Below are 13,008 nucleotides of genomic sequence, written 5' to 3' on the forward strand. Positions count from 1 at the left end.
CAATGAGTGCGCAGAAGCCTTCCCCCATATTTTCTTATAGCTGTGAGATGGTTGTTTGTTTTTTGTTTTGGTTTGGTTTGGTTTTTTTTTGTTTTTTTTTTTTTTTGTTTGTTTTTTGAGGGGGGAAGGAGTGAAGGGGATTAAATAACAAAAAGAATAAATGAATTGTTAGTGTTTTTTTTTTTAAATTGTATGTAGGATCTGAAAATAATGCCTTATATTTATTTCCATGAGAACTATGGCAAAGTGCACAATAATACTCTTAGATAGTGTTTTGTAGCTGAAAATGTGCTATACTCTTCAACATAGTCACCACTGTTAGCTATGCACTTTTGCTAGTGATGAACAACGGTCTGCATAAAGTATTCATTAAGAAAAATATCTGCTGTCTAGATGGCTGTCAAGAACATTGCTTGTCTTTCATGTCACAGTTGCCACGGTGGAAACACACCACCCACCACCACCTCATTGTCTTCACATGCACTGTTTTGTCTTCACAAACATTTAGTAAGCGTTGATGAATGTCAATGGGTACAACTTTTTCCTGTACAGAAGGATTCAATTCCACACCTTTGCTTCATCAGAACTTCTGTGTCAAATGCCATTTTGTCAGACTGCCTCTCTGCTGCCATCTGTTACATGGCAATAAATTGTAATAGAGTACTGGCGGGAAGGTTCAGTCTCTATTGCCATACCACCAACATCAACCTCTGACATCATGGGCCAACATAATAATATAGTAAACATTACTTTTCAGCCCTCAGACTTTTTGTAAAGGTGGTATGGCATGTTGTTACTATGAGACTGCCTTTGGCTTTCAATTTGGAAGTAGGTTATTTCTAATAAAAATTTTTCACTGTAGTCTTGTATTCTCAGCCCAGTTGTGTTTTGGCAATAGCTGCCTTTGTCACTTTCATTTGTTTCACAGGTTAAGAGCGTGGAAGTGGCTGAAAGACAGATTGGATAACAAGCCGTACTTTTAGGTTATTCTTAGGAATTTTGAATCTTATATCATGACTGGCTGTGAGGGTCAGAAATTTTGCATGACCTCTTGTTAAAATAAAGATGTAGAAGACAATGAATGATATATTTAGGCTACAATTTAGGGACTTAATATTCATGTTCCTTTTTTGAAGCTCAATACTTAGGAAATGTGACTGTGCAACTCTTAGATTGCTCAGGTCTTGTTTCAAACCAAAACATATTAAATTCCTTTGAAGAATCAATCTTACTAATTTGGTTGCTGGTTTAAGGCATGTCTAAGGCCTTGTAATCAGGACAGCGTTCTTCCATTTTCTGAAATCTGAATTTTCTAGAGTCTAATTGGATTCCTCTTTGGGTGCCTGTGATAATATGATGAGAACTGATACAGAAAGGCTTGCAAACACTTCTTGTTAAAGTCAAAAGTGGTTTTCACTCTGTAGGATAGTTCCTGTAGGCTGTTTTAGCGTAGTTATATCCAGTTTAGCTTGAAATCCTATCCGAAGTGGTCCACGCTGGGCCATGGTGGTGACTATTTCTCTTGTCTTCTACAAGGAATCCATACTTCTATTTTCTATTGTTTCTATCACCTGTCTTCCCTTCCTCATCTCCTTAAATGACTACAGTTTGGAATGCACTGGTTGGGCTGACATTTGACACACTGTGTCTTAGTCTCACGTTGGGTATACATACATTAAAAGAACTTTCTCTCCCTCATATAACTTGGAGTAAGAGTATCTTCTTTCAGAGCAACGTCTAGAAGCTAGGTATGGTATACATGGGCATTTAAACTAATAATAGACATTTTTTTCTTGTGCAATCATGTCAATTTATTACAAAAGTAATTGTAAATGAATTAGAACTAAGTTTTTATATATGATCATAAATGTATTTCCTTATCCTACCTCTTCAAATGTAATTAACTTTTTTATATTAGCCTATTAGTTTCAGCTGCTCATTTCTACATCCATGTACATTCAGTAAATGAAAATCCCAGGCTCAGCAATTTGCTGAGGCTTTTATCTTTGGGAATGCTCGGAACTGTTATTTTTCCTGTCCCTCCACAGAGGGACAGAAGCCATCTGTGGAGCTGAGAGGAGGAAAGCCTCAAACCCATGCACTGTTCTTACCGATTGATTCTTTGGCATCCTGAAAAAAAAAAAGCTTCTCTGTGAAACTGTGTTCTTTCACCAGTTGCAAAGTGTTAGGCTGAAAACCACTGTGGATGCTTTCTAAGAAATCTGAAAGTAAAAGAATGTGAGGCCTAGCCATCTTAGACATCTAGCTTTCTATGGCAATTAGCTTGCAAAAAAGGAGACACAGGACAGATGTTTCTGAGAAAACTAAGACCTGAGAGCTGTTTTTGTCATGGATGTCCCCTCTCTTCCCCAAGAGAAGAAAAGAAGGGAAATCTCTTATCTGATGCTTCATATTACTCCTATTCTCCAAGTTTGAATACTTTCACCATACACTAAGGCAGGCCTGGAAACTCAGACAGAGACAACAGGTTGCACATCAGGGCTCACATAAGATCTCAAATGCCCAGCTTTTGTGGGACCAAGTTAACTAATCTACATTATATCCTTTCCCTGCTCAAAAATATGTTTGCATTTTGGGGAAAATGCCAAGTATCAGAAGGAATGTTCAAACTATTTTACACGTATGGTAACAGTCGTGAGTCAAATTAAATTGTTTTTCACTGGTAATTTAGAGCTAAACAGTTTATGGGCACTTAGACAGATTGTGATGTCAACCTGTCCCACTGAGGGATGTTCTTCCTTTCTTATGAAATCAAAAATTTAGGTTCTTAGAGCAAGCTGTTTCAGACAAACATGTTTTGCTTAGCTCACACTTCAACCACACATTGATGTGCATTTAAAACCTTACAGGAAATTGTCTCCATATAAAGTTAAGGACTGTGCTGTAAACCAGCCTCAAAGACAACCTTTGTTCAAAAATTATCTTTTCTCTTTTCTTTGGAAATCTCTTCTTTTTTGAACAGATGTCATTTCAGTCTAGCTTTATGAATTGCTGTAGCAGTGTCACTGACTAAATAAGTAGCAAACCTCTAGGAGCACATATGGAACATATGCCCTAACCAATACGGTCCGCAAACCCTGACTTTGCCATAGTGCCACTATGATACAGGATCACTTCAAATTCTGCTTTCTGAAATAGCTACAGCCTGTTCCATAGTAGAATGAGCATGTGGCCACTAGGTCATATCTCACTACTCAGAGCTGCCATATGGCTGTCCAATTTAACCAGGTGGCTATAGCCTTCTGTCTTCTGCCATAATGAAACACCAGTGCAGGCTCTGCAATTCCCAAAACTCCATTACATGTGTAGCATAACTTCACAAACACCAAGACTTCAGCCTTCAAAAGACTGAACTCATTTTATGCTGCATCAGTGAAACTATGCTCCGTTTACCAGTATAAAATGTTCTGGTGATGAGGTAAATATATCTCTGTGTGGGCTTTTCATATGTATAATTAAAGCATGTAGGAAAACAAGAGCTACAATTGCTTCCTATTTGGAGGTATGCTATAAAGCATACTGATTATTTTACTTTCTGTGGTCATTACAGGCAACTAAGATAGTAAATTAACTTAAGTATTTATAAAGCAGAAAAATATCCATGGAAATTACTTAAGATACTTTAAATATTTATAGAAATAATTACAATTCCATCTGTCATCCTAAAAATGCTACGGGTGATTTTTCAAGATCTACAATAGTCTGTCTGGCACTCTGAGGAAGGCAGGATTGAAGAAGAAACCATTTGTTTTTCCCTAGTGTAGATTAATGAAATTGTTCATACAATTTTACATACATAAGAACAATGTGATGTCTTTGGGTACACCATACTTTGAAAGCAACATTTTCTAAGCTTGGAGGACAAAGTCCCACTTTAAACTGGGAAAGAATAAGTCATTCTAACATGCCTTATATTTTGGTAATTCAGATTTGAAATAACAAATTTGCAAGACAGCCTTGGTTAGCCTACTAATGTTCAAAAGACAGATGAACGACAGCAGAAGCTTTGTTTCAATTTCTTGTCTGAAACATTACCCCACGGCATAAAGCTATTGTCACAGAATTGCTTGGTTGTCACCAACTTCTTGTCACATGCTATGAGTCAAAATCACCATTATCAGTGGTATTGGGTGGTGTGGGACAGACTGGGAATCTCCGAGCAGGTTTATATGTATCATATAACGAAAGGACTTCACTGGAGATGCCTCAAAGGGTGCCATTTACAATTTTTTTTTTCCTAAGCTCTATTACTGCACTGTAAGAACACACTGGCAGCTGCATCTGTAAATGCATTTAGCCTAGCTAGTTAATTGTGCTACTTCTTGGTTTTAATAGCAGTATCATCCTTCAGAATAAATATTTGGCTATCCCTTACATGAGTGTTAAAGATACCTGCAGCCCTCTGAACTCACATTTGCCTTCTAATAAAAAGAGGTTTCATTGATATATTGATATCATCAAAGTGTATCCTATATTCTTAAGTATGCAGCCATTGTTCTTCTCTTATTCTGTGTCTGTACTTCTGGGCAAATTTGGGCAGCCACCTTTTTCTCAGTGTGATGGCAAATATGTCAAAACATTACACATTACTGTGGTATGTAAAAGATTAACACTGTGAAGATGCTATCATTACTAATGAACATATAAGCTCTTTTTAAAGCACCTTTCTCTTCCACTGAAACTGACATGAGAAAAACTTCTAAAATCCAGCAAGCTGGATAGTCTGTTTAGAGTATATTATGCTTTTTTTTTTATTACAGTGTAGCTTAATCAAATGGCTTAAGCTAAAAACTAAAGAATGATTTTAGTTTAAAATTACACCAATCCTCTGCTAAATTTAAAGTAAAGCTTTTTTAAAACAAATAAATTATCTGCATAATAAAATACTCAAAATCTACCACAGCACTGTTAAGTAGTAAAATCTCCCAGGGCAAAATTTCTTCCTTAATGTAGTGGCAAATAACCCCTATGAATAAGGTCTTCTACTTTATTTGCATTCTAACTCCTGGGAAAAGTTTAACAAAGAATTTGAGCCATTAAGTCAAATTCACTGTGTAATTGTGTTTAGTAATTCAAGATCTAGCTGCCAAAAATGTTGGCACTTCCTCCTGTGACAGGCTGATCTTTTCCCCAGACTTTGTCTAGTCTTTTAGGATCACCTAGAAAACAAGCTGATTAGGATGAATGATGTAACTTATAACATGGAAGTGGAAAAACTAGTAAAGTTTCAGAAATGACGAGCAAAACTCTATAAGCTTATGCTCTTTGTCAAGGGGAATTTTCCATCTGGCACTACTATCACCACCACCAGCACCTCAATCAATTGATTTTAAATGTACTCAAGAAAAGATTTTTTAGTTATGTCTTGGTTTTTTTTTACTGTTGGGAGGATATTTCTGGGGGAGAATGGAGCGATGGGGAATGGGAATAGATAAGGGGGAGGAATGTATCCCCTGCCTATTTTCGCCTGCTCTTTTCTATTGAACTGGGATGCATTGTTTAACACAGGGCAGGGAAATGTCATTATTGTGTCTTACAGAAGGCTAGCATTGAGAGTATTTTTGGTTAGATCATCAGGGACTGAAACTACACAGAACATGAAGAAATAATATTACAGAATCCAATTACTGAAATTAAGATAAGTTAGCACTTGAAAAATATTGTCTTTTCCCATCTAAATATAGCATAGAACTGCAATTGCAATCAGTGTTAATGTAAAATTTGTTCAACATCTAATGGTAGTGTCGGACTTGTAATTTTCTGATATTACAGTTCAGTACAGTGCTTGGTTCTACATTGTCAGTTTTAATCTTAGATGGATAAGTATTTTCAAAGCATGTTCTTCATGGAAATGGTTGCTGTATTGGGAGGAAAATATGTTGTACTTGCCCTCATCTCTTATTTTTTGCTGTTTGGAATATTTTTTGTCAATAATTTGGCTGAAAGTCACTTTTTAAGGGTTATTTCTTCACAACTGGCAGAAAGAATAAAACATACAGGAAGGAAAAAGTACGTGCTTCTTTCTTAGTTTGCAAGGATATCTACAGAATTTGAGACCAGAGAATCAAGAAAATGAGTGGGTGGTCCCAAAGGCAAAGTACTAGGCATGAAAATGCCATGCAGACTTGCAGAAACAAAGATGGATACTTTAAGATATCAAAAAGATGAGGTGTTTTTAAAGGTTGAAACTTTCGAACCTTCATGTTAGTCATGTTGACAAGCTTTCTTTTTCTTTCTTTCTTTTTTTTTTTTCAACAAGAGTGTTCTTTAATTTTTCTTTCACCTTCCTAAGTACTGATAAACCCCATAAAATACTTTCTGCTCAGTGCCAGTACACGTGATTATTGTGAAAGAATGTCAGACTACACTGCAAGGCAAGTGGTCAAATCATGCTTGTGACTTTATCGACTCTATTATTACCAGAAAACTGTAACTTGTTTGTCTTAAATCACAGAATGGGTTAACCATTGCAAACTAAATGTTTTTAGCTAGGATGGTGTAGCCTGATCTAGTGGTTGGCAACCTTGCCTACAGCAGAAGAATCAGAGCTTGATGATTTCAAAGGTCCCTTCCAGTCTCACCTGTTCCAAGATATGTACTAGGTGACCATTCCTGGTGTCATTCTCCTTGTGAGGCCCATCTGCCTGTGTCATACACCTCCAAGCATGAATTAAAAAACAAAAATAAAAATAAAGCATAGAAATAGCTCTCCTTTCCTCTTAAGTCAGGTAGGAAAGTTACATACAGGTAAAAGATATATCTTCAAAGCGTCAAATGCTTCTTAGGTGAACTTGAAATGTGTGGTAGATGAAGGGAAAACCAAGGCAACTACACTTAACTTGGTTTTGATTAAGGCAGCTTGTACACTGAGAGCCAAGTAGACACTGTTATAAGTTCAATGCAATTTAATTTCTTAGATACTTGGAAGGAGAGATGCTCCTCCTGTGCTATTTCATCATGAATTTTTTTAACAGTTACAGCCCGTATAATGTCTAATGCTTGGATGTGCCTGTATCAACATTATCAATACTTGACTCAGTTTCTTGTGGATTTGTGGTACTTCAGAGCATAGATCAGGGATGTGATTTGATTATTTTTAAATAATCTTCGTTACAAAAACAACAAGCCAAAACTAGTTCTAATCAGGTTAATGGGATCTTGTTTCTGACTTGAGTGACCTCAACTCTGCAAGTCAATTTTAACACTTCGAATTCCATCAGCTATGTGATACAGTATGTAAACATGCAGTACTGAAATGAGATCTAAGTTACTGTTCTTCACTGTTTAGTGGGTTAGATCAATTACAATTCCCGTAGTTTGTCTTAAAATCAAATCTAGTTTTCTTCTGCTGATAGAACAAAGCTGCAACTGAATGTACGATCATGAAAATTCAGTATAATGAAGAGTGGCTAGAAAACCATCTACATACTAAACTTTAATGGGTTTAGAGGCAGTCTTCCAGTAAAATATTAGTCCCTACATATAGACATATTTCTAAACAAACAACAAAAAACTCTAATGGACAAAACAATGAAAGAAAAATGAGTCCAGTGGTAAAAATCTTATTACTGCACTTAGCTCTTTAGTCAAAAAATGTCTGTACTTTTAACTACATATTGTATATTAGCAACACTTAATTATTAAATGATTTTTATAAAAATACTTAACACTATTATGAAGAATTTGTTCACTGTTTTGGATACTAATGTATTTTGATTACAGATCACTGGTAACCTATTGGGTTTTTGGTCTTTTTTAGTGTTTCTCTTTTTCCTCTTCTTGTTTCTGCAGATCACAACTGCTTGATTCAAATACATTAATTGTAGTCTAATTTTTTCACAATGTAGCCTTCCAGTACTTCAGAAAAGTAAGTGCATTCTTCCTTAACATTTTGTATGGTTGATTATTTTGCAAACCAAAAGGAAACAAAAACAAAAGCCATTTCTGCTTTTAACCTCATTTAGCTCGAAGACTACTTTTTAGTTCCCCTTTATTTTCCTAGACTTTAGCAGAAATTAGCTTTCTCTTCTATTTGTTTTTAAGCAGTGTTACGATGATAAATTTAAAATGTATAATAGATCTTTGCCACTCCTGTCTACCTGTTCCCATGTGAAGTAATGAAATGTTCCTACTGCAAAGTCAGCAGCGTTTGCTTACCGATTTCCCATCAGATTCAATACATGCAGAAAGCAGCACTCGTTTGCACAAACACAGCAGAATGCTGAACACCTGTTTGAAGTGATTACCCATGACCAGTGTTTTACTCCACTGGCAGCATTACATGAGTTTACCTCTGATAGTTATGGTTCCCAGAGGACATGTGCTCCCACCTCTGCTACTTGTTAAGGAAAATAACTGTTCTTCACCTGTTAATGAAGTCATGCTTCCTTTGGGGCAGATTTTTTTTGTTGCTTTGACTTTTCAGTAAAGAGCAGCGGGGCCTTAAATTGGTCTCAGTCAATTTGCCATTGTCACGATTTAAGTCACATTTTAGCAGCACACAGTAATTACCATGAATTTTAATCTCAGGCTTCATTCCTGCAGTCCTGAAAAGACTCTGTTGGGCAGACTAGCAATGATGGCTTATACCTGTGGGTTCTTCTAGTCCCTCAAGGCTTCCCTGTAGGAATGTATTGTAAGGGCAGCCCTGCCTACAAAGGATGCAGGCTGAACTAAAAATACATGACAAGGGCTTACAACTCAACTGACCATCAGTATTGGTTTCCTTGTTTCACCTACTAACTTAAAAACTAGTAAAATATTTCAAGAGTATGTCAGCATATTTCAGATTCCCTATACTTAAGAGGAATCTATGGAACTGAAAAATGACTGCTAATTTATATATGAATTATCATCAGTTATGTTTATGTATGTAGTGAGGTATTTGATCCATTTCTTTTTCTTCTAGTGAATCGAAATTCTAAGCCTGTCTCTTGTAAAATATTTCCACTATATCTAGAGTGAAGAGCATGAGTTTGTGGGTTCTTTGCTTTTGTTTGTTCAACCAGACAGGGTTGGCAACAGTTCGAAATGGGTACAGATTGGAATAAGAATTATTAATAGACAACAGATCCTTCTCAACTACAAGGCCATGCTTACAAAAACACCAAACTAATTAATACTATCAATGAGGCAGGTATTGCATGTAAAAGTTAACCAAATACTCATTCTGACTATTGTCTCCTGTGAATCAACTGCTGGCTATCATCAAGGACAATATACATATACTTTTTTTTTTTTTTTTTTTTTTTTTAATTCATTTACGTGTAATGTTGCTAAGTGTGATCTAAGAGTCAAGGATGTATCTCTTCCTTTCCACTTATCTGGGACATCACACTTCCCACCCTCCACTCTAACAAACACCTTGAACAGTACTGATATTTGGAAAAGTATTTAGTCTTCACATTCCTTGATGGGATCAGAAAAACTAACAAAGCTTCACGTTTTCTTATTTAACAAAAAATTACTTTCACAGACACATGTATTTGTTCACTTAATCAATTTGGTTTATATTAGTCTAGCACTCCAGGACTGCTAAAGAATGCCTGAATTAGATGCGTTCTTGAAGCTTCTGAGTAGGCTCCACTATGTCTGCTGTAGTGGAGATTGTAGGAAACAAATTTGAAAATAATACAGAATGCATTGTGTTGGTGTCTAAAGTAGATATTTCTGAATTGTACATTGTTGGAGAGGAATTTATAGACCCAAAGAGCTAGCTTGATATTTACAAGGTCGCTAAGCAAGCAGTAGACTGGAGGTGATGGTGCAAGACTTGTTTGAAAGGAACTTGCACACTGTATTGTCAAAACAGGCAAAAAAGAGAATGTTCAATCTTCTAGCCTCTGACCTAACTAATAAATTTAAACTTTGAGCTGGTAGTATCAGAACTACTCAGTGTCTCTTTCAGAAATCTTTCTGAAACTTGTCTTTACTATTAGCTTTACTTAAGTAACTTCACCAGAATTTAGTCTACATATTGGATTAAAAGATCTGTGGAGCACAATGTGACAACAAACCAAAGACAAAATGTGATGTAGGGAAGCTGGGAATGTGAATAAATTCTGACATGAAATGAAAATAAAAAAATTGTTGAAAATTATTTTGACTAAGCTTAAGTGACAGTTGGACTAATTCAGGCAACAAGAATGAAAAATAATCAAGTTCAAATGCACATTCTGGAGCCCTGAATGTAGATCTGTTTAATGAATGGTAATTGTTGAAGTCATGCAATGTGATTGCGACATGTATGAAGGGAATTCACTGGACTATGCACAAATGAACAATTTAAAATATAAAATGTGCAGTATGGATTTTAAATAAGCCTGAACCTCAAAACACATTGTTTGAGATGATGTTCAATCTATCTAAGTTAAAATAACAAAAAGAGACTAGAGAATGAATACATCTGTATCAGAATGATGAAAAAATAACTCATAATTGTTTAAGTGAAATGCATCAGAAGAATAAATGCACACTATGACAAGAAGTCTAATAGATCCCTGCATCTTATGTCAAGAAAATGCAGTTCTAATAAAAGCTCATAACGCCTCTTGGTGTCCAAACTGCACGTATATAATAGGTACTATAAGCATTTGAGGGTTTTTTAATAAATATATCGATAGATGCCTTCAAAAGCAGACTAGTACATTTTAGAAATGATTAATTTCTTGGTTACCGGTATTTTTCAATTGTATTTAGTATAGGTTTATGGAAACAAAAGCAAGCAGTTGGCAGAGGGCAGAGAAAGCTTATGTTCAACCACAGTGAAAAAAGTGAGCCCTAGGGAGCTTCTTTGTATAATGATACAGATGACAAATCTCATGAAGTGTGGTCTGATCAGCAAAGAAAAAGATACCCAGCTACTTAATGGAACTTCTGTGGTGCTGTCACATAAACATGGAAAATAATGACTTTAAATTTCATTTTGGAGAAGAGCCCAAGAAACGCGTGAAGTTAGGAAAGGAGGCATTCAATAGGTCACTTATAATGAGCACATAGTTGTGGGAGGAACTTAAGGTCCCCTTCTCGACAGAAAGAAACAAAACAAAGCAAAAATTTACCCAACTTCCAACATACAAATTGAGCATAAAGCTAATCATCTGGGAAATCAGAAGCACTCAACAGTGTGATGGCAATGCAAAGGGATATGGAGAGCAAACTGGATTTTGATTAACTCCCATGCCTCCAGGGTTTATTTTATTTGGTCTCTGGTGAGAATAAAGGCTCCAAGGCAGACCATGTAAGAGGTAACTGTCTTCCTGACTTAAATCAAAGCTCTGCATTTCAGACAGTGATTTGGTTCTAATATTTAAGTGGCTTCCCCAGAAGAGTATTACTTCAGGGACATCAAGGAGTTATTGTACAGGTACAGGGTCAGCCCCTAAGCAAGATAATCATAATTGGAATACATCTTTTGAACAGATTCTTACTAGCAGAGACAGATATTGTTACATGGCTTTTAATGAAAAGTTAAATGTAAACTAATTATTAACAGCAAAAGGTACTTTTTACCAACAGAAAATTATTAGTGTGTCAAGTTCAGGAGCTTAAGGAAAACCTCTGATTAATTATGGCATATATTTTGTTAACTGCAGTACCCTCTGAGGACAAAAATATTAGAGCTATGATCTGTGAACATAAATGTTGATATATTGTTATCAACTTAAAGTTTTCAAACAGTGAGAGGTAATCTTAGCAGCGGGGATCCAGCAGAGTGCTCCTTTCTCTATTCTAAAAAGCTGTGCTAGCACAACCAATGCTGTTTAATCTGAGATAAAGCTCAATTTGACACAAAAGTGAGATTCATGAGGGAAGGTCAGGCAAAAGATAAATCATATTCGTCCTATTAAAAATGCCTGTAAATAATTTAAGTCTGCAATAGCTGTAAATTATGTGCAAGTGCCTACATCTTTTTTTTTCAAATGGTCTATAAACATCAAACCTATTCACCTCTGATTCTTATTTTGAAGAAAAAGATAATAGAAAAATGTGATACTTCAGCTATTTATGTTAACAGTTTGCTCCTTGTTGTAGCGTGCTGTTTCTTTCATGTACCTAATGCTATTTCAGTCAATAAATTTTTATTAATTTATTTATAGGAATATCCGTAATGCTATATCTGTGGCTTTTTCTCATGTGATAAGATGCTGAAAAAGTATCAATGGAAATATGTAATATCCTTATTGCACCTGAATTCACAGAGGTGTGTCCTTTACTATCCAAATATTCAAGTAGGATTACTTTATGGAGGAGCATTTGGAATCTGATTTGGTCAATTGCTTGGTTTATGTGAACTAAGTCAGGAAAGTATACCACTCTAAATTATATTTCTTAATAGCTCTACAAATGTTATTCTAGATAAATGTTCCTGGAGCTCTGTTTACAACTGATGTACTTTCTTTTGCATATGTATTCCAACTGGAAGCCAGGAAAAGGTGTTTTTCACGGGAAGTTTTCTGTGAAATTTAGTGGTTCATCTGCTCCAGGTAAATCAAAGTATATCCCTACAGTACATGCATTAGATGGTTCTAGATCTCTTTGTAAAACATGTTGTTTTTTAGCAAGCTCAGCTTTGTAGTTCTTATTCATACAGTAACAAGAAATTGTATAGAACTTCTGCCATTCCTCTACCAAAAGTCCCTATGAAGACTGTAAAGTGTTTGGCAAGAGAAGATAACTAGCCAGCCAATTTAAGGAATCTCCCCACAGGAGATAAGGAAGTTTTCCTACATTGCCTTTTTTCCAAAGTACTACTTCTGTTAGTCAATTTTTTCTGGTAGGAGCAGAGAAAGCTGTCAGCATAAAAGACTCTGCTGAACATCTATGTCTAAGAATGCTAGTAGTACATAGATGGTTTTGATTCTGCCTTGGATCATGTGAAAGTTAGTCAAACCACAGTAATGACAGTCAGTGACTATTGCTCTGTCAAGCAACTTAGATGTCTTTCACTAGCAACAGATGTTGGGGATTCTCACTCTTGCAGAGATT

Source organism: Lagopus muta, chromosome 4 (genome assembly GCF_023343835.1).
Source record: "Lagopus muta isolate bLagMut1 chromosome 4, bLagMut1 primary, whole genome shotgun sequence".
NCBI classification, from domain to species: Eukaryota; Metazoa; Chordata; class Aves; order Galliformes; family Phasianidae; genus Lagopus; species Lagopus muta.